This window comes from Nannospalax galili, unplaced genomic scaffold, assembly GCF_000622305.1.
Source record: "Nannospalax galili isolate Female #2095 unplaced genomic scaffold, S.galili_v1.0 scaffold189, whole genome shotgun sequence".
Lineage (NCBI taxonomy): Eukaryota > Metazoa > Chordata > Mammalia > Rodentia > Spalacidae > Nannospalax > Nannospalax galili.
Genome location: NW_008360331.1, coordinates 2,766,791 through 2,786,934, shown reverse-complemented (window position 1 = coordinate 2,786,934; position 20,144 = coordinate 2,766,791). Strand labels below are relative to the sequence as shown.

The 20,144-nt window shown below is 38.5% G+C and overlaps 1 protein-coding gene across 3 annotated transcripts in view; it reads right to left on the bottom strand.

Moving 5' to 3' along the window:
- Positions 1–20,144, bottom strand: part of Ppp3ca (protein phosphatase 3 catalytic subunit alpha) — a 305,434-nt gene that overhangs the window by 180,335 nt on the left and 104,955 nt on the right. The gene's annotated exons all lie outside the window — the stretch shown is intronic.

Below are 20,144 nucleotides of genomic sequence, written 5' to 3'. Positions count from 1 at the left end.
ATGTAATGGAGCTTGATCTAGAAAAAGATCAACTATTCTATGTTATATATTATGAGCGAAACTATTCGGCTTGTAAACAATACCCCCATTTTGCTTCTGTTTTGTTTCTGATGGGTTTATGCAGAAGTAAATGAGTCCTTCAAAACAATTCCACTGAGCTTGGGTTCTACTCCAGATTCAATGTTATTCCATCAGGGCTAGCTGCTACCTCTCAGACTGGCCTGTAATTTTGTCAAAGTGCTCCTCTCCTATCCTTACTGCTTAAAAGCTTTTTAGCCAACCTACTGTTGACAATTTCCAGCACGATGAAGCAGAATCCAAGCTCTAAATGCAGAGAAGTGTAGTGGTTATTAGTTCTGAATTACATAATTGGCTATCCTCACATTTTGGCTTTATAACACTGTGTCCTTGAGAAAACACTTGGGAAATCAGTTTCCTCACCTGTAAAAGGGAGAGTGTATTATTTACCTCAAAAAAAAAATGGTGAAAAGATATCATGAGAGCATACTTGCATGAGCGCTTAGTGGGAAGGAACGCAACTTTGTTAACTACATATACTTTCTGTCGTTTGTTTTCATTGCACTTCAGTGAATTCCCACCGGTTTCTTTTGCTCCAAATGCCAGCCGTTTGTTGTGTACTTGAAAATTCTCATTACACTTGACAGATTTAGGTCTCAAGAAACCTGAGCATTATATAAATGCTTCTTCCATCAATCTAGGAAATAACTCATTTGACAACTGGCATTAAAAATGGTCCCAAAATTGTTGTGTAATCAATATTACTGACTCTTCTCTGGTAAATAAGAAAATTATACTGAGTACGCTGTGACCTCAGGAGGGCTCAGAGGTACAAGTCATACTAAAAGCCAGAGATTGTGGGACCTTCCAAGAACACCATATTTTATAGAGAGATAAATATTTCCCAACTATAGTGTTAGGCTACTTTACATTTTATAAAATATAAAGACATAAACTATAAAAAGTTCTGGGGGGGAGGGCTTCTATAACATGTGTTAAACATGGCTGAATTCACGTGTGGCACATTTTCATAGACATGTGAGGAGGTTATGTGTCTTGTGAGTATATAGAGGGTTGATTAATTTGGCCAAATTCTGCAAGTTCATCCCTATAAGACTCATTCTAAATGACATATTTATAGTATGTGCGTTAAGAAAACCCTTCTACACGTAAATTAACAAGTTATGCTGACAAAATGTCAGCTCACACTACCATGAACAGCTAACAATAAGAGAAAAATGAGAGTGCTTAGCAAGTTTAATCAAAGCCACAAATATACGAGTTTCTTAAGCTAAGAACATGATATATTTGTCTAGCTATTAAAAATAACAGAAAGGGCCTATTTAATTCTTATTTCTAAGCACTCATACATATCTATACCACATGTTGCACCATCATACAACAAATGTTAACATCTTTTAAGGCTGGGGATTTGGCTCAGTGGTAGAGCACACCTGTTTGACATATGTGAGGCACTGGGTTTGATTCCCACATCACACGCACTAAAGAGTTAACCTCACTTATTGTACAAAATACACAATGCCTAGTGTATGATGGCAGCCATATAATATTGGTTGAAGTCCAATCCAAGTTCTTGATATTTCATTTCACTTCAGAACTACTCTGGCTGTCTTCCTTTGGTGCTTCTGCTGCAGAGTGGGAGGAAATGTCGTTGCTTTGAGCAAAGATCTACTTTCTGAGTATAAGATCTCCACCTTTAACAAAGTTAACCATTAAGACACTAGTCATACATGCTTTACTATTGTGAAATGCATTCACATGATGTCATTCAGTCATCATACCCTCTGTAACAAGTAACAATGTTCATCATTTCAAAGATCAAGAAAGAGAGGGGAAAAAATGAATTTACACTACACCTAAGAGAACACAACCACTGTGGATACAGGACCTAACCTCCAGTCTTGAGCTGCTGGGTAAGCTAGCTACAATAATTGCAGACTGCCTGCAAACTGCAGGTTGTCAGGCAGTTACAAATCCTTGTATGAGACTATTTAAGGATGAAGAAAATCTAGGAATTCTAACCAAGGGAAAGAAAACCTTTGGTTTTTGACCTTGAAAAGGCTGCTCTAGCCTCAGGCACCTCCTGTCTTCTCCATGTTCTCCATCTGTGCTCAGGGGGTGAGGCCAAGCTTCCACACACAGCCAGAGAAAAGCAAAGACTTTCAATTGAATGTGTAGTCACATTAGTTACAGTGGGTTTTTCTCAAGTAAGAGATTTGCGCCTTTTGACTTAAGGGTCTTTGATTAAAGGAGATTGGGTTACACAAATGCTTTCCTAAGGCTCTAAGACTCCCCATATCATCTTTTCTTAAAAATTTTTATTTATTATTTTTATTTTATGTGTGTGTACTGCCTGCATGTAGATAAGTGCACCCGTGTCATGCAATGCCTGTGGAGGTCAGAAGAGGGTGTTGGATTCCCTGAAACTGGAGTTAAAGATGGTTGTTAGCTGCCATGTGGGGGCTGGGATTCGAACCCAGGTCTTCTGCAAGAACAACCAGTGTTCTTAATCGCTGAGCCATCTCTCCAGCCCCCCAAATCTTCTTTGAGCTATAAAATTCATCTGGGTCCCCAGGTTTTCCCCATGTGTAAAGTAGGGAACAGGATAGCACGAGGGGCTTCTTGAGAGCTGAAAAGGATCATATAACATCTAAGAACAGCACTATTGATGAAAAGCTATTTCCAATTAGGAGAGCTGACAAAATGAGAGCAAATATAGAAAAACTTGACAGCTCCCTGCACTGTGATTTAGCAGGAAAAAAATCAAGGATCCTCCTTAGCCATCACCCACAGACATGCTGCACACAGGAAGAGACGCTGTCAGACTGACAGGAGGTTCCCCTCCTGCCTGTTAATTAAACAAAACTTAAAACTGGAACTGAAGGATTCCACCCCTCCCACAGCAGGGTCATATGGAACCCTTCCCATCTCCTACTGCTATATTTTGGGGAGCCATTCACAGAGGTTTATTGACATGACTACACACCAAAATCCCCCGAGATGGGGTGGGGAATAAAGCAGAAATTGAATGCAAAGGACCACATTTTTCTTTTTAAAAAAGTCTCATTTTTATAAGCGTTGACTACACAGACACCCAAACACACTGGAATACCGAACGGACACGCCTATCAATAGCCATATTAGTTTAATCAATGTCAAATTACAATAACACACACAGATTTTTAAAAAGAAATGAATATATGTAACTATACAGCCATTAATATAAAAGCTTTTAATTATTATGTATTATATTGACCTCTTCTAAATGCTTCATTGTTAATACATAAAAGGAATCAAAAATTTTCTCTACATGTTTCTGTTCTTAACCCTCCAGTTACCTAGTAAGCATAATACAATATTTTCCTAATTTGTTAGAGTTCAAGTGTTTTCCTTCCCTTGTCAGGGAAAGACAAACCAGATGAAGGGGAAAAAAAGTTCAATGATATATGCTTCAGACAAAAGCTTGGTTACCCTTCTAATCCCAGTGCTACTTCTAAATGAATAAAACTAACTTCAGTGGTTCATATTTAAGTATTTAAAGTATTCCTAATTTGAGGAAGCTAAGGAATGAAATTTGTATAAAAACAAACCCAATATAATAAATTCATTCTAAAACACTAAAAATTTATTTTGAAAGGGTCATATGCTTTAATATATTGTAACAAAAATGCCATCTAGCAAAAAATTTAGGAATACAATATGGTATCACTAAAATGCAACAAAAGCAATTAAAGGGGTAGAGAGATACGAAACCTATCAAGGAAAAGACAGGCTGAACCAGTTCCAACTTAGAATGTCTTTCATTAAACAACCAAATGATGTGACTGAAAGAGAAGTCTCTCAGTCTTGAATGTTCATACCAAGAATGAGCAGCTAACAGAAGACTCTAAGACCGGTGGTGCTTTTGAGCTGAATCCCTAGCTGAAATACACACAAATGCAAAGGAAAGGTATTTCACTATCACTAAACTCATCACTGAGCATGAGCTTCACTTGAAAACACTGCATAGTCACGTGAGAAAGAACCAGACGGCAGTTCCCAAGCGAATTTCCCTGTCCGTGATGAACGGCATCACGCCAAATTAAGGAGCTAGTGGAAGTAACAAATAAGTATAATTCCATTTTCTGCATTCAGAACTGTCCTTATTGCTTTGGGTCAAGGTATAATGAATTATATTTTACCAGTAAGTCAGGACATTGGGGCCAAAAATATTGCTTCAAGAACAGTGAGCTCTTCGAAACTACATTTTATAGGTACCAATTCCTACAAATGTGTCCCAGAGATAACATATCCCCAACACTACTGTTTGAGCAAGAACATTTTCAAGATCAGTAATGACTCTGCGTGCAGTCACCTGTACAGAAGGGATATTACACAAAAGTTACTGGATGAGGTCAAAACTGAAAAACCAAATCCCAATACAATAAAAGAGTTAAATTCCAGGCCTTTCTACCTACCGAACACATAACACAGCCAGAGGTCCTGAAACATAATCAAGGGATCCATGTGTAAATATACAGTGTGTGACATGGGGAAAAGGCCTTGTTTTCCTATTCCTCCTCCCTTTCTGGAGTCTGAAGGGCATCAACAGACTTGGAAGTGGCAGTATGGAGTAGATTCTGTGTAAGGAGTAGATTCTTTTTTTTTTCTTGATTTTGTATTTACTTACTTATTTTTATGTATGTATTAGTATTCTGTCTGCATATATGTAAGTGCAACACATGCATGGAAATCCCACGGAGGCCAGAACAGAATGTCAGATTACCCTGGAAGTGGAGTTACTGTTAGTCACCAAGTGGGTGTTGGAAACCTAACCCAGGTCCTTAGCAAGAGTAACCAGTGCTCATAACTACTGTGCCATCTCTCCAGTCCCTGGAACAGATTCTTAATAAGCATGACAGAAGAACAAGAGGACACAGAGGAAAAGATGACAGAAAAAGATTGTGGAGGGAAAGTCGAAAAACAAAAGTGGGGGAGGAAGAGAGTGTGGTGGAGCTGTGAAAACACACTCTTGCTTTCTTTCTCCTAAGGAACAGAAAACAGACTGATATGCCAGAAGAAAAAGATTTCACCCTTACAAATCCCAATAAGAACACAAACAACTGAACACATTAAAAGATAACTCCATGTGTTATCAAACATTGTTCCATTAACATTAACTACTGTTAGAACAAAACCTGAGCTACATTATTGAACAACTCTTTTTCCATTTGGAAAAAGCCAATTTGGAATTGAACTGTGGAAAAGCTGAGACGTGCCCTCCCCAATTTCCCCCCTTCATCAAAAACACTGGTACACCCAAATTTTGCCATAATACATAATAGCACTGGGTCAACTTCTGTTCTCACAAACACTAGGAAGAGATAATACTGCTTACTGAGTTTAAATTATTTTCTGAAAACAACTGATTTAGAGAAAGCAAGGGGGGAAATCATGAGTGAAAATGGAAAGTGTAGCTCATCCTCCATCCCTGTCATACACGAACACAAGTGACTGAACAGGTCAGTGATAAAGACAAACTAGCAAGATCTTCTAATCCCAGCACCTGGGAAGCAGAGACAGGCAGGCAGGAAGGTGTCCGGTGCTCAATGACCAACCAGCTTAGCCTATTTAATGAGCTCCAGGTCAGGGTACAGCCATGTCTAAAAGGTGGACAGTGCCTGAAAAATAATGCTCATAATTTTCCGCTAGTCACCGCACATACTACACACACACACACACACACACACACACACACACACACCCCACAGAATGTTACAATCTTATATTGAAAAGTTTCCTTAATATTCCATCATGATGTCTGGCAGGTATAACATTTAAATAGTAACTTGAAAATCCATTAATAATGTGGAGAAACAGAGTAAGGAGAAAATAATATAGAGAATTTCCACAATAAGTAGTATCATTTTATACACTTAAGTTAATGACAAACACCCATGAGGAAGTCATAACAGAGCTCACAGAAATTCCTAAAACTCCAACCAAATTACAAGGCAAGGTGATATGTAAGCTATTTCAAAAGAAATTAAATACTATCTTGACTCATTTGTGCTGAACAATAAAATTTTTATTCCCAGAAGCTCAGTTTTCTTTCACTTACAGCAATGTTTAAAAAGTAGTCCACACCTAGAATGAAATGAATATTCAACACATATCACACTCCCGTAATCTGGAAACAGATTGGTTAATAAATAATATGCCATGTAACAATGCAGACTGACTTAGCTACATGGATTGTTTAAACTGCTAGGTGTAATGTGAGAACTTAAATTCAAAACTCTAAAGTTTTCCCAATTTCTATCAGCAAGATGCACCAACGCACAGCTGCCCCGCACTGAGAACGTGGCTGATGGCACAGCAACAAAGACTAAGTTACTGCTTTTCAGTGATCATTTTCCAGGAACTGAAACTTTTTGCTGTTGTTTTTTGGTTTATTTTTTGCTCTTAACCTAAGGCTCTATTAAGGTGCTCTGGGTTTTGGCACACCATGTGAACACTGTAATCAGAAAACTGGAAAAAACTGGCTTTAATTAAGTATAAAACAAATGATCATACTTGGGAAGAAAACGTGGATATTTACACCTAAAGGAAATCAGATCAGCTAACAGGAAATATTTACAATAGACTTCCATTTTTCAAATCCTCTTAGACGATGTCAGACGATAAGTTCTTAAGACAATACTACAGACAAACAATGATTTATTGTTCACAATTAACATGTTTCTGGCTTTTGTTTGGGTCCCCTGTCTTCAGTTTTCTTTTATTTGAGAATGAAAATTATAGTAAAGTGAAAAAAAGGTAGAAATCAATCCATTCCTGTGTCACCAGAAACATTTCTAATTCTATCTTAATCTATTTCTTTATAAGCTAAAAGAAAGTCTATTTATTATATAGGCTTTACTAAGACTAAATTTTATTTAACAGAACCACTGATGATTCTTACCAAGAGATCAAAGACTGTAATTTAAAATATCTAGCTTTTCTGATGCTCAAAGGAAAATATACTTATCTGGGGGATATGCAAAGCCCTTTTTTGTTCTAGGTTAACTATTCCTTTCACATGATGTGGTGGTTTGAGTGAGAAACCAATGGTCCCCTAGGCACCTGTGTTCTGTCCCTCAATCCCCACTGGAGGATTTGAGGATTAAGGAACCTTAAGCAGGTAGAGCGCTGAGGCTGACAGCACTGGGAGCGGGTTGGAAGGGTTACAGTTGGGCTCCCTCCCTGTGCTCTATCTCTGCTTCTGGGGTATGGATTTCTCTGCTTCTTGGTTCTATCCTCATGCCTTCCCTGCCATGATGGATTCTATCCTTCAGAAACTGCAAGAAAAATAAACTCTTTCTTCCCTAAATTGCACACGAGGATGACTTTGGTTGTTTTCACTCATGTGAATTGAGAAGCTGAGGAGGGAAAACAACCAAGTCATTCTCATATGTACCAGTTACTTTTCTTTCATGGTCCTGGGATAAAGTACCATGAACTAATATCCGAGCAATCCATAATTTGCGCTTGTTTTTAGAGATTTTTTTCTTACTGCATTTTCTCATTCCTTTTTACAAACAGCACACCTCATTCTTCAATATTTATAGTGGATTATAAATGAATTCTGAAAATACCTCAAATTGTCACAGTCACTAAATTTTTTTAGACCATGTGGGAAAGTGTTCTGTTCACACCTATTACGTTCGTAATTGTAGAAAGCAACACAATACCATAGAAGCCCCCAAGTCCTTTGCATTACTAGCCTAAAGTGAAGAAGGTCCATTCCTGGGGTCCACATTCAAACACGGACCCAGGTGTTTCATCAAGAAGTATCTGACTGGTTATCATGACAAGCTTTTTATGCAAAGCTGAAAACAATACATTAGATAAACTCTCTAAATAATGAGAGAGCACAGATAGTTGAAATTAACCTTGTAAGCTCAACTTAAGAAACATCTAGTTTTAGAGAATCATTTTCTAAGTAATGCTGGAAAAAATTAATATCCTTTAACAGTGTTCTTTAAAACACGAACATCAGGGGCTACAGAGATGGCTCAGTGGGTAAAGCTACTTGCCAAGCAAGTGTAGGAAACTGGGTTGGATCCCTAGAATCCTAGTAAAAGCTGTGGTGCATAGTGGCATTTGCCTCTCTCAATACTGGGGGAGAGAGGTATGGAGACAAGAGGCTCCCCAGGGCTCCCTGGCCAGCCAGCCTAGCAGAAACAAAAATCCTCCAGCATCCAGTAAAAGACTCTGTCTAAAAACTAAAGTGGAGAGTGACAGATGAAGATACCCAAAGCTGACCTCTGGCCTTTACACATGTACACACGGGCAACTGTACCAGTGCACACTCCCATATACCTCCTCCCACAAAAATAATTTAAAATGAATAAAAATGAACATCAGTTGAATGAATATTAATGCATATGAAAATTTCTATGAAGCATATAAAATACTTAATATTTTTAACAAGCGTTTTCCTTTTTTAATTCAATATACTTTTCAGACTGTTCTTTGGAAATCAAATATAAGACATACTTTCCGTTTGGTTCAATGACATGTAATATTAAGTGTGAATTGCTAAGAATCACAAAAGTATTGGCTATCGAGGTACTCCCTGTTAAGCCCTGGGTCCTCTCACTCTGCTAAAACACTCGTAGGTAAATGCCAACCTTTGTAAGAACATTACCAGCACCACTAGCCATGACCAGCTAACAACCAAGCCTCAAAAAGTCCTGCTGTGAACCAATCCCAGGGCTTATTCAGGAGCTTTTCATTTTCTTTCTTTCTTCTTTTGGTTTTTTTCCTTCTTCTTTTGTATGTGGGAGAAAGGGCCAAGTTCAAAAGACATACGTGGAAACCACATTACAAGTGGAGAGAATTAACTTCGAGACTGAAACTGATATTCCAGCTTGTGAAACTTTCCACTTCCACGTTCACTAAAAACACACCTTAAAAATACAGCTAGTAACAATGGTACACCATAATTGCTTTTTTCGTCACTGTTTTTCCATTCCTCAAAAACAATATCACACAATAGCTTAGCTTCAGTTTTTCTTTTAATTCTGTGCTGGGTTACTATGGAAGAGGAAGGGCACTCTTTCCATAGCTCAGCATCCCATATGGAAATCTGATTATTCTTCCAGTGTTATATTGTTCCAAGTCCACAACCATCTACTGGCAAATATCCAGGAAGAGATGATTCACTACTGAAGAAAATGTGTCCTCAGAAATAACATGTGTGAGACATGGGCCCACTGCATGAGGATGGGCTATAGATCTACTTCTGATATGAATGAACTTTTATGAAAGAGGAGTATTAGATGGCCTATTTAAACATGGTCATTTTACTCCAAAATCTCTATAGAAAACTGTCCTATACTGAAACACAGTCACCAAGTTAGATCAACTACAAAGATATGGTTAAAATTTAATTTATTACCAACGATGCAAGCCACTGTCACACACGATCCAAATATATTTATGTGAGAAACAGAGACACTTGAATATCTAAGACAGCCTACTATGTATACTACTTTTGATAGAAACAATAAAGCCTTTCTGTAACATCTGTAAGGTCTATCTATCTGCCCAGGCTTCAAACCCAGAACACTGTTCACAGCAACTCCTGCACTCCCCCATGCAAAGGATGAACCACATAGTCTCCTAGACTAATGGAAAGATTGGCTTCAATTTGACCTTGGTTCCCTCTTTATAATTAGCTGATTCATGCTCTTGGGGAAAGAGGTAATTAGCTTACTGGTTCAGAGATTCCTTGAGAAAGAAATGTAACTATCTCACTTAAATGGGCTTTCCTCATTTTTGTATATTTAATACAATCTCAGATTCAGATAAAATTGCAATTTATAAAATTCTTTCAAATTTATTAGCTCCTTGGGTCTGTACAACAACCTAGTGACTTAATTTGGGCCAGAGAGCCCCAAGGTCCAGACAAGTAAACGCCACTTCACAGAGGAAACAAGACCAGAATTAATGTCTCTAGACTCAATCAAAATCATGAGTCCATAAGAATATTACAGCAATATTTATACTGTAATTATGCTGTAGATTGAGTTAATAGTAGCAAAACAAGTACAGAAACACATATGAAAGTATCATTCCACAAAATTCTCCTTCCACAGACCAAAATACTAATGGTGTGTGTGTGTGTGTGTGTGTGTGTGTGTGTATGCATGAGGTGTTGTGTGCACAAGTGTGTTTGGGATGTGGGACTAAGCAGATGTGTAGAGGTCGGAGGCGGACACTGGGCATCTTGCGCCATCACTCTCTAGCCTATTCCCTTGAGCAGGGTCTTTCATTGAACATAGAATTCAGTTGGCAACCAGCAAACCCAGGAATCCTTCTACCTTTGACCCCCACCCCCAACACTAGGATTATAAGTGAGTATGTGGTCATGCCCAGATTTTTATGTGTAGGTGGAATCCAAACTCAGGTCTTCATGCTTGCACAGCACACACTCTTAGCCACTGAACCATCTCCCAACCCCCAAATCTCTAGTGTTTTTATGCAATACATAAAGATGTAGTTTGAGGGAATATATGATCAACTTAAAATATGTAGTTTATGAAAATGTCCTTATGTAGCACAGTACCATGTACAATAAATTACACAATGACATTTTAAAAAACAAAATATATATATAATTTTGATATATGATACAAAATATTGCTATATGTAAGTCTTAGTCTAAGATATTTTCTTAGTCAACAGATAGAAATGTTAGAGAAAAGAAAATTCAATATAAATATCCCCTAATATGAAAAGTGAATACAAATCAGAATTGCCTAGCATAAATGGTCTCCAAACTCTAAAACCATTATACTGGGGAAAGACTTCCATAGAAAGATGAAATATGGAATTAACACAAACTAACTCATATCAAACAAAAAATTATAAAGATATCAAAATCAGAAATGATTTTACAGATGGCCTCGGTATCAGGTGAAAAATGTTCTGCCTAAATCAGGACAAAAACATGTACTGCAAATAGTTACACTGGGACAAGAAACTAAAGTCAGGATTGTCCTGGGTGGGGAGTGACCCCGACACTACTTTAATTGAATGGCGTTAACTGCATTCTCACCCCCACCCCCGATTCCCAGGATCTGTGTTTCTGGTGTTTCTGAGGCATGTTTATTTTATTAGGTCAGATATTTTTCTTTCTTTCACTGTCTCCTGTCTTTATCTTTTCCCACTCCGGGAAAGGGTCAGTGATGGCCTTTAGGCCTTTCTTCTCTACATATCCATATTCTTTTTTCCTAAATGAAGCAGGAAAGTTTATAGTGTGAAAATCTCCTTTAAAAGCTATTATTTCTACAGTCTCAACTTTATGAAACCTGTGTTTCCATTTCAACACCTTGAGGAGAAACAGAAGTCTGTTATCTGCCTGTACTAACACATGGCTCTGTGTTTAAAAATCACCTGAAATTTGACTTTGTAAAATCCAGTATAGCTAACTTGAGACACATAACCACAAACATAAAGTCTGCAGAAACTCAATATTCTGACTAAATAGTGAAACTTAGGGACAGCAAAAGAATGAGTCAGTGCATATTAGAAGAAAGAAGTCTCCTTGAACAGAGCGTGGCTAGGGTTTCTAAGGACTTTTTTAGTAACTCTGGTTGCTTAAGCCTCACAATAGCTTCTCTGGTCTTCCAGAAAAAAAGTCAAACTATTCACAGCATGGAGCAACTCCTCTGCTACAAACATATACCACCTTCTCTGACTTTGCCTCCTAGATGTCCATCCTAATCCTTCTGAATTAGTCAACCCTATACTGCACTCCAAAGAGCTCCACAGTCCTCTGGCTCCTCCGGAGAGAGGTCTTGCTGGAGCTGAAACACTGCTCCCCCCCAACCACTGTGGAAGCTGTCAGCTGCTCCCTCATCTCCTTCAGGTTCCTACTAATGTCATCTCCCTGGCACCTTTTTTACCCACCTTAAGATACAGACTTCCAGGACTTCCCAACCTGTCTTTCTAGCTTTAGTATCTTCTAGAAACACACTATGTGAGGCATCATATATTTTATTTTGTTTTTCTGTCATGTCCCCACCACAATGCAAACGTCATGAGGACAAAGTATTTCTATTAAATAATCTCAGTACTGTATCACTGAGCCTAGAAAAAATAAGTATCATTTTTTAAAGGGACTTGGAACTGGAGGGATAGTTCAGGGATTAAGAGCACATACTGTGCTTGAAGAGGACCCAGGCCCAGCAGCTCACAACTGTCAATAACTCTAGTTAGGGGATCCAATGCCCTCTTCTGGTCTCTGTAGACATCTGTATTCACATACACATACCACCACATAATTTTTTAAAAATCTTTTAAAAGGGACTCAATAAATGATTATTAAATAAATAATTTAAGGAGCTAACTTCACACAAATGGCTGGAAATCTGGCATCTTGGTCATCACTAAAGATGATTCAAAATTCAATATAAATTGTCAATCTTTGAAATGCAGAAATCTTTGGAGTTTCCAAGAATTTTAGTGGCTCGAGAATATCTTTTTAAAAATATATAGTAAATCAGGCAGAAGGGCTAGAGAGATGGCTCAGTGGTTAACTGTGCTTGCTATATTTCCAGGAACCCAAGTTTGGTCCCAGAATCCACAATGAGCAACTCACAACCACCTTTAACTCCAGGTCCAGGGAATCCAATGCCCTATTCTGGCCTCAAGGGCACCTGCATGTACATGATATGATGCACATAAACTCATCTAGGCACACACATACACATAAAACACACACACACACACACACACACCACACACACACACACACACACACTAAAATATATATTTAAAAGACAAAGCTGAAGTAAAAGGGTGATATGAAAAGAATGGCTTTCTCTTCTAAAACATATGGAATAGATGTAGATTACATAGTGGTTATTTGGTGTAAAATGCAAATGTCAAGAGTTCAAACAATGACAGTCAATTAATAAGTTTTATTCATTAAGATGAAAGTTTAAGCACGAGAATAGGAAAAAATAGTGATGAGAATTAGAAGACCCATATTTGCTTTCAATGGAAAATATTTTTGGAAAATAAACTGCACTGTGTGACATGACCACGATATTGGTGTTAAAAATGCCTGAAATTCAAATATGAAAGTAATATTACACTTCCTTCAGTGGGACAAAAAGTGTATGGATTTAGACCCTAGCTTTCAAGGGTTTGAATATAAGTGGTAAGCATAATTTGCCTGACCCAGCATTGCTAAGTCTGGGATCCATCTGTAAATTTTCAATACTCCAGGTTCCAAGTTCCACTGGCAACCTTCTCCAGTCTCTCTCTCTCTGTTTTCCTCTCATCTCCACATGCACACCATGCATATGTGCCAGCACACACGCATGCACACACACACACACACACACACACACACACACACACACACACATGCACTTGAGAGCTCACAAATGCGTACACAAACACACATGCACACACATAGAGGATGTCTATCTTTCCTCTACCCTAGCTGTTATCATATCCAGAATCTGAGAAAAAATTCCCAAAACTGAAAGAAAACCCACCTCCTGACAGCCTGATGCTGTACTTGGAAAAGAGCATATGATGCAAATACTGCTCTCAGCTTCCCCAGGATCAGTCAGTAGTGTACAGAATAATAGCAAAGACCAAAGCAGGACATGAAGACACTTGATATATGGAAGCATTTTGATAGATAAATGAGTCTCTATAGAGACTCTTTCAACCACTGTCGCGGGGGGGGGACAAGTTATAGCAGTTAAAGAATCAGCTCAGGGATGGGAGAGATGGCTCAGCAGTTAAGAAACTAGCTGTTCTTGTAGAAGACATAGGTTCTGAATCTCAGCACCCACATGGTGGCTAACAACTGTCTGTAGCTCCAGTTCCAGGGGATCTGACACCCTCTTCTGTCCTCCCTAGACACTGCACGACATGGATGAACTTACATACATGCAGGCAATATGTGCATACACATAAGATAAATAATAAATATTTAAAAAAAAAAGGAAAGAAAAATTGGCTCAGATTCCAAATGCACAGCCTTGTGGAACTATGGAACTATGGTTTCTTAAAACATGGCATAACTAATATGATTCCCTCTGATTTTTCACACTAGTGAGACATTATTTATCCCTCCTCCCCTGTCCACCTGTCTAACCCTCTCTCCATGTCCTCCCCAGTTAAAGTATCCCTATTTTCCCTACTTCTCCCTTGATAATAGCTGTGAAAAATTATACACACAATATCTCTACATGAGTCCATGTATATAGTTGACGTCTACATAACAAGAAAACAGTGTCAGACAGGAGAAACCTACCTTGGAGTTATTGGCCAAGGTAGTCCAAGAGACTCCCAAAATTACACAGGCTATTGCCACAGCCCTTGATTGCCTTCCAGAACTTGAAAATAAGATCCTTTTGCTGAAGACAAGAGATACTTTGGACACAGGATTTGGAGTAACAGAGCTGGAACTTACCTGGAAGCCACCTCTCCCAAAGGCTAGCTCTCATTGTTTTGGAGAGCACTATGCAAGCTGCTAAGGGAGAACATCAAATGATGGTTCAACACCAGTTTTAAGGCCTAAAAACCACATCAATGACAAGCACAGTAAACTAAATTGGGTCAATAGTGGTACTTTTATCTTGGGGGTAATCAACAACTACTTAATTGGAGTTAAAGTCCACTCAATGAGAGGGAACTCATGTGTGGTACTGTAAACATAGCCAAATACACATGGCTGGAGTGGTCACAGATCTTAGAGAAAACCCAAGGCTGTCACATACCTAGAGAAATGCAATTTCTTACTATGTAGAAAATATGGACCCTTATATTTATAGACAAGTATAGCAGTCACCACTCATCAAAGAAGCTTCTTTGGCAAAAGACAGAGATTATTACATAGTTCCACAACTGGTTATACACAGAGATTGTCTGTAAATTGCCCCACCCTAAGTAAATGCAACCTCTATACCTAAGGCTTATGGAACATAGTGAAACAAGGGGTAGAAAGAATACTGCTAATACATTGCTCAACTCTCATCAAGGAAACACTCTCATCCAACAGAGGACCATGACCACAAAAGGACACAAATGGCCAAAAAATAGAGAATATATTAAACTTCACCCACCCAGGACCCAGGGACCATTGTGTAGGAGGGGGCAGAAAGATTGTAAGAGACAGGAAGAGGTGCATGACCATATGGAAATAGAGTCCTACAGGCTCCTGGGACCTTGCTCATATGAACCTACAGCAATGGTGTCAGCATGCACTGAACCCATGTAAACTCAAGTAGACAAAAACTCAGCACAGAACTGTGGAAACAGGCAACAGGTCACAATCTTAGCTGAAGAACTATTGGCAGCTGATTATTGCTGGGTGAGGAAGAGCTGATCTTCTTAAAGGGAGGGACTCTAGAGAGGTTGACTAGACCTAAGTGGATGAACTTGCAATGAGGGACATCTGGTGACACTAAGGTGACTCAATAGATCTTAATACAAATGACAAAATGAATGAAATCCAGTGGAGGGCGGCAATGGAGTGTCGAATGGGGAAGGGGGTATAAAGATGACTTAAATGTTTCAATAAGATGAAATACACAAAATTTCAATTAAAAAATTACAAAATAAAAACCTGGGCATATCAGTTTTACTCAGACACTGCAAGGGGGAAACCTTCTTCTTTATCAAAATGAACATATTGTTGGAAGGGGATCGCAGTGGTTTTCATGTAAGGCATTGAACATCAAAAGATATTCCCACTTAGAAAACTTCTCATAGTTGGATCTCTCACATATAAACATGCCATTCACTTTAACAGTTACCCTGTCTTCTGATGGAAATATATATACTGATATTACAATGTGACAGCATGTCAAATAATTAATAAAACAGCATCTCTTTAAGTAAAGAAAATGCATTTACCATCCCAGTCTGACCATGGTTCAAAATGATTACTTTAGATTTATTATCTATTGGTTTTATTTATGTATACATGGTTCTCTCTCTTCTCCCTCCCTCCCTCCCTCCCTCCAGGTGTGTGTGTGTGTGTGTGTATGTGTGTGCGTGTGTGTGTGTGAAAAACACATATGTGGGTGTCCTCAAGGGCTAGTAGAGGGTGTTAGAAGATCCCCTCAAGCTGGAGTTTTGAGCCACCCAATGTGGGTACTGTGACTTGAACTCATGTCCTCTAAAGAGCAGCAAAGCACTCTTAACTGCTGAGCCAGCTCTCCAGTCCCAGGATGTCTTTTTAGTGTCACAGTCACTGAACAAATGTCCACAGCTCCTCAAAATTAGACAAGGTCTACTTCAAGTACTTTAAAAATAAAATAAAGCTAGGCATGGTGGTGCACACCTTTAATCCCCACACTCAGGAGGCAGAGGTAGTGGGATCACTGCAAGATTGAAACCAGGCTGGTCTACATAGTGAGTTCCAGGCTAGCTGGGGTCTAAAGGGAGACTGGGTCTCAACAAAAAAGGGAAAAAAAAAATGTGGTCTTATTGATAAGTTCAATGTTGAAAGTACAGGTGTCTAATACGGTAATGGTACATAAGTGTTATATTATGCATATGCACTCAATAAATTCTATCATTTAATAAACTCATAATATATAATAATAACGGAAAACACTATAATTAAACATATCTTAAGAAAATGAAAAGTTTTCAATTTCTTAAGAGGCAGGCGGATCTTTGTGAGTTCAAGGGCAGCCTGGTCTACATAGTGAGTTCCTGGCCAGCTGGGGCTATAGCGAGACCCTGTCTCGATAAGTCAAAAAAAATAAAAATAATTCATATATTAGATAGAAATTTAAAAATCAACTGTATCTTCATCCTGTCTGACAACTGATTTTTCTTCAGGATCTGTTATTTCTCCCCTCCCACTCTATATGGAGGATTATGTGGTATTCACACATGTAAGAGCACAACTGTTTAGAGCTATATTTCCTCATTGAATATTATAAAAATGATCTATAGTTTGTGTCTACCACTGAAACTTTAACTTAATGCCTAACAGACAGAAAATCACTCAAGACACATTTGTTGTATTATGTAAAGAAATACATGAAAGCACAAAACAAATACATAATTTAACTTCTCTTCTTCACGTTCAGTCACACTGGTGGTGTAAGTTCAGTGAAAGAATTTCTCTCCCTGTTCAACGGGGTCTCTCTTCAATGACTCATTATCATGCTGTTCATAAGTAAGGTTAAGTTACATAGCATATAAAATGTGTCAAAATAAAAAATTATGTTTAAATTAACATAAACTCTTCATCCTAGAGAACAAATACTTAAAATATTTGGGTTTCGGGGAATTCAGACTGAAGCATTTCTTTTTCATAGCATGAATCTTCTAGTGACCTAAACAGGTTATTTTCTTTGAAATCACCCTCTTCCTTCAGGGAGTACCTGAGACAGCAGTATTCTAAGCCATCTCCCCTTCTGAGTGAGCACTGTTAAGATGGTAACACGAGCAAAGTCTTATGAGAACTGGATCACAAATCAAAACTATGAGCATACAGTATCCACTGCATCGATGAAATTTTTTTTAATTTTTAAATTATTTTATGTGTATGAGTGTATTGCCTGCATGTATGTGAGTGCACCCGTGTCGTGCAGTGACGCAAAGGTCAGAAGAGGGCATCGGATCCCCTGGAACTGGAGTTAAGGGCGGTTTGTAGCCACCATGTGGGTGCTAGGAATCGAACCCGGGTCTTCCATAAGAGCAGTCAGTGCTCTTAACCACTGAGCCGTCTCTCCAGCCCCAATGTTAAATTATTATAAAGTAATCAAATTCAATTGTGTGTGTGTGTGTGTGTGTGTGTGTGTGTGTGTGTGTATGTGTATGATTTCAATCTCACATTTGGAAACTCAAAACCAAACTAATCCAAAAAGCGTTGCTTAAAAAAAAAAATCTATGTGAAAAGATTTTCTCTTAAATCAAGATTCCTTCATTTAGTTCATTGGAATCAAAACAAAGTTTCTCCATGCATATTTGAAAAAAAAAAATCCTTTGTGGCAGAGAGCTGGTTTTGATCATGTTTTCCAAAGATGCTTTCATGAATGAGCAGTACTTACTCAAATCTACAAAAGTCCCCAACGATCAAAGACTTCAAATGTGGAAAGGTATACGGCTACATAGCCTTGACAAAGGTGAAACGTGTCCAGTGTAAAATGCTCCAGGGACCATCGGCAGCAGGAGAAACGCTACTGTAAAGAAAGTCATTTAATTAAAAGAGCTCAGGAAATGTATAAACTCTGCAAAGATAACTTCTGGAAAGTATTGTGAGTACGGTCCCACTTGATGTTGAGTTTGGTTTTCCAATTAACAAATTGTACAGAGCTCTTTGAATTTCTGATTGGCTGCCTAGCATGTAAACCCCCAACATCCCATTTACGACCACTGAAAGAGTAAGTTGTTCCTATTGTAATGTTACATGGGCTTACATCAGATTGCTGTATGTTACAATAAATCTAATAAATAACGCTATCAGTTAAAATGTGTGCTGCAGAGTGGCACAAAATGTGATTTTAGAGAAACAATGAAAAAAATTCAATATAGTTTAAGAACTAACTTCAAAAGAGAGCCAACATCTTGAAATACCAAGGGGTAAGATCACTTACAGAATAAAGATTTCTTTCATTAATTTGGACATGAACATCCATGGAGAAAATGTCATGTGGCTTGGAATACAGTTATAAGGGCCCCAGAAACCAAGATTCCTGGGCAACAGGGTCCCTGGGCCACTTGTAGGAGACAGCTTTCTCTCCAGGAGTCTCACTGCTGCAGAGTCCTCAGTGCAAAGAAACTGATCACTCTTTATTTTTTAGTTTCCAAGTGTGAGAATCATTGAATTCTCACACACAAACAGCAGGATTTTGCGATAACCTCTTCTAACTTGCACTTTCTAAGAGCTGCTCTTGTTTTCTATTTTGTTCTAGTCATTCCTCGAAAAAGTAAACCTTGACAAAAACATGTTTCCAGGGAGGCTGGAAACATGAGGCAAAGGAGTGAATGAGAGACAGTGTTAATAAACACCCAGCCCTTGGGAAGTGGGCTTGAGCTCACTGTCCTCCCAGCTCCTGGGGTCAAATGTTCTCTTAATAATGCCCTTCTGTGCCATGTTTTAGTACCAGTTTTGTCCACAAGGCAGAGGGGATGGGACAGCAGGAAGAGGGAGAGGTGGTAAGAAGGAAATGAGGTACAGAGTGTTCTCTGGTTAGTAACTGTGCTTAAGACAAGTGGAAAAAAGCAAAGTGAGAAGGTAACAAAACTGGTAAAGGATGGGAGAAGGCACCCTAGGAACAGGAAATGGAGGGTAAGATGCTCAAAGGGTAATGAGAAGACTTGAACTGACTCATCACTGGTCTTAAGAATACACAGAAAGGGGGATTTAAACTTAAAGTCTCATCATATGCATACTAAATCAATATGGTTTTTTGGGAGTTGAAGTTCTCATTAAATCTATTTTGTGCCTGAATGGAAAGTTCTTGACAGATATTAAGACTTAAATTATAGAAAGTTTTAGAAAGATTTAATCAAAAGTTTTTGTTTGTTTAAAAAAAAAGACATGTCAACAAGATTTTTCTCCTCTTAAATTCTTTCTGGCCCCCAATGGTTCAACAGCATCACCTTCACTTGAGCTAGTTTGATTGTCCTTAAAAGATGTGTATCAGGGTCAGGCGTCGTGGCACACACCTTTAGTCCCAGCACTTGGGAGGCAGAGGCAGAGGCAGGCGGATCTCAGTGAGTTCCAGGCCAGCCTTATCTACATAGTGAGTTCCAGGACAGCTGAGGCTACAGGGAGACCCTGTCTCAAAAAGACAAAAAAAAAAAAAAAGATGTGTATCAAAGAAAAACATACTGTTAATTCATGGATAACTTGCCATCCACTGGATGATTACTCCAACATGAAAAACACTGTCTAAAGTTTCTTTTCTACCTTTAACTTTCTGATTTAGAATTGTTTTTCTCCACTTTAAAACTCTGAAAATGAAACACTGCTCAGGGATTAAAAAAAACCAAGAGCTTTAAGCACCTAAGACACTGCAGTGCTCTAGTCTACAGAGGCAGTTCTGGAAGAGAAACAAAGAGTAACTTTCAAAGTTAGAGTT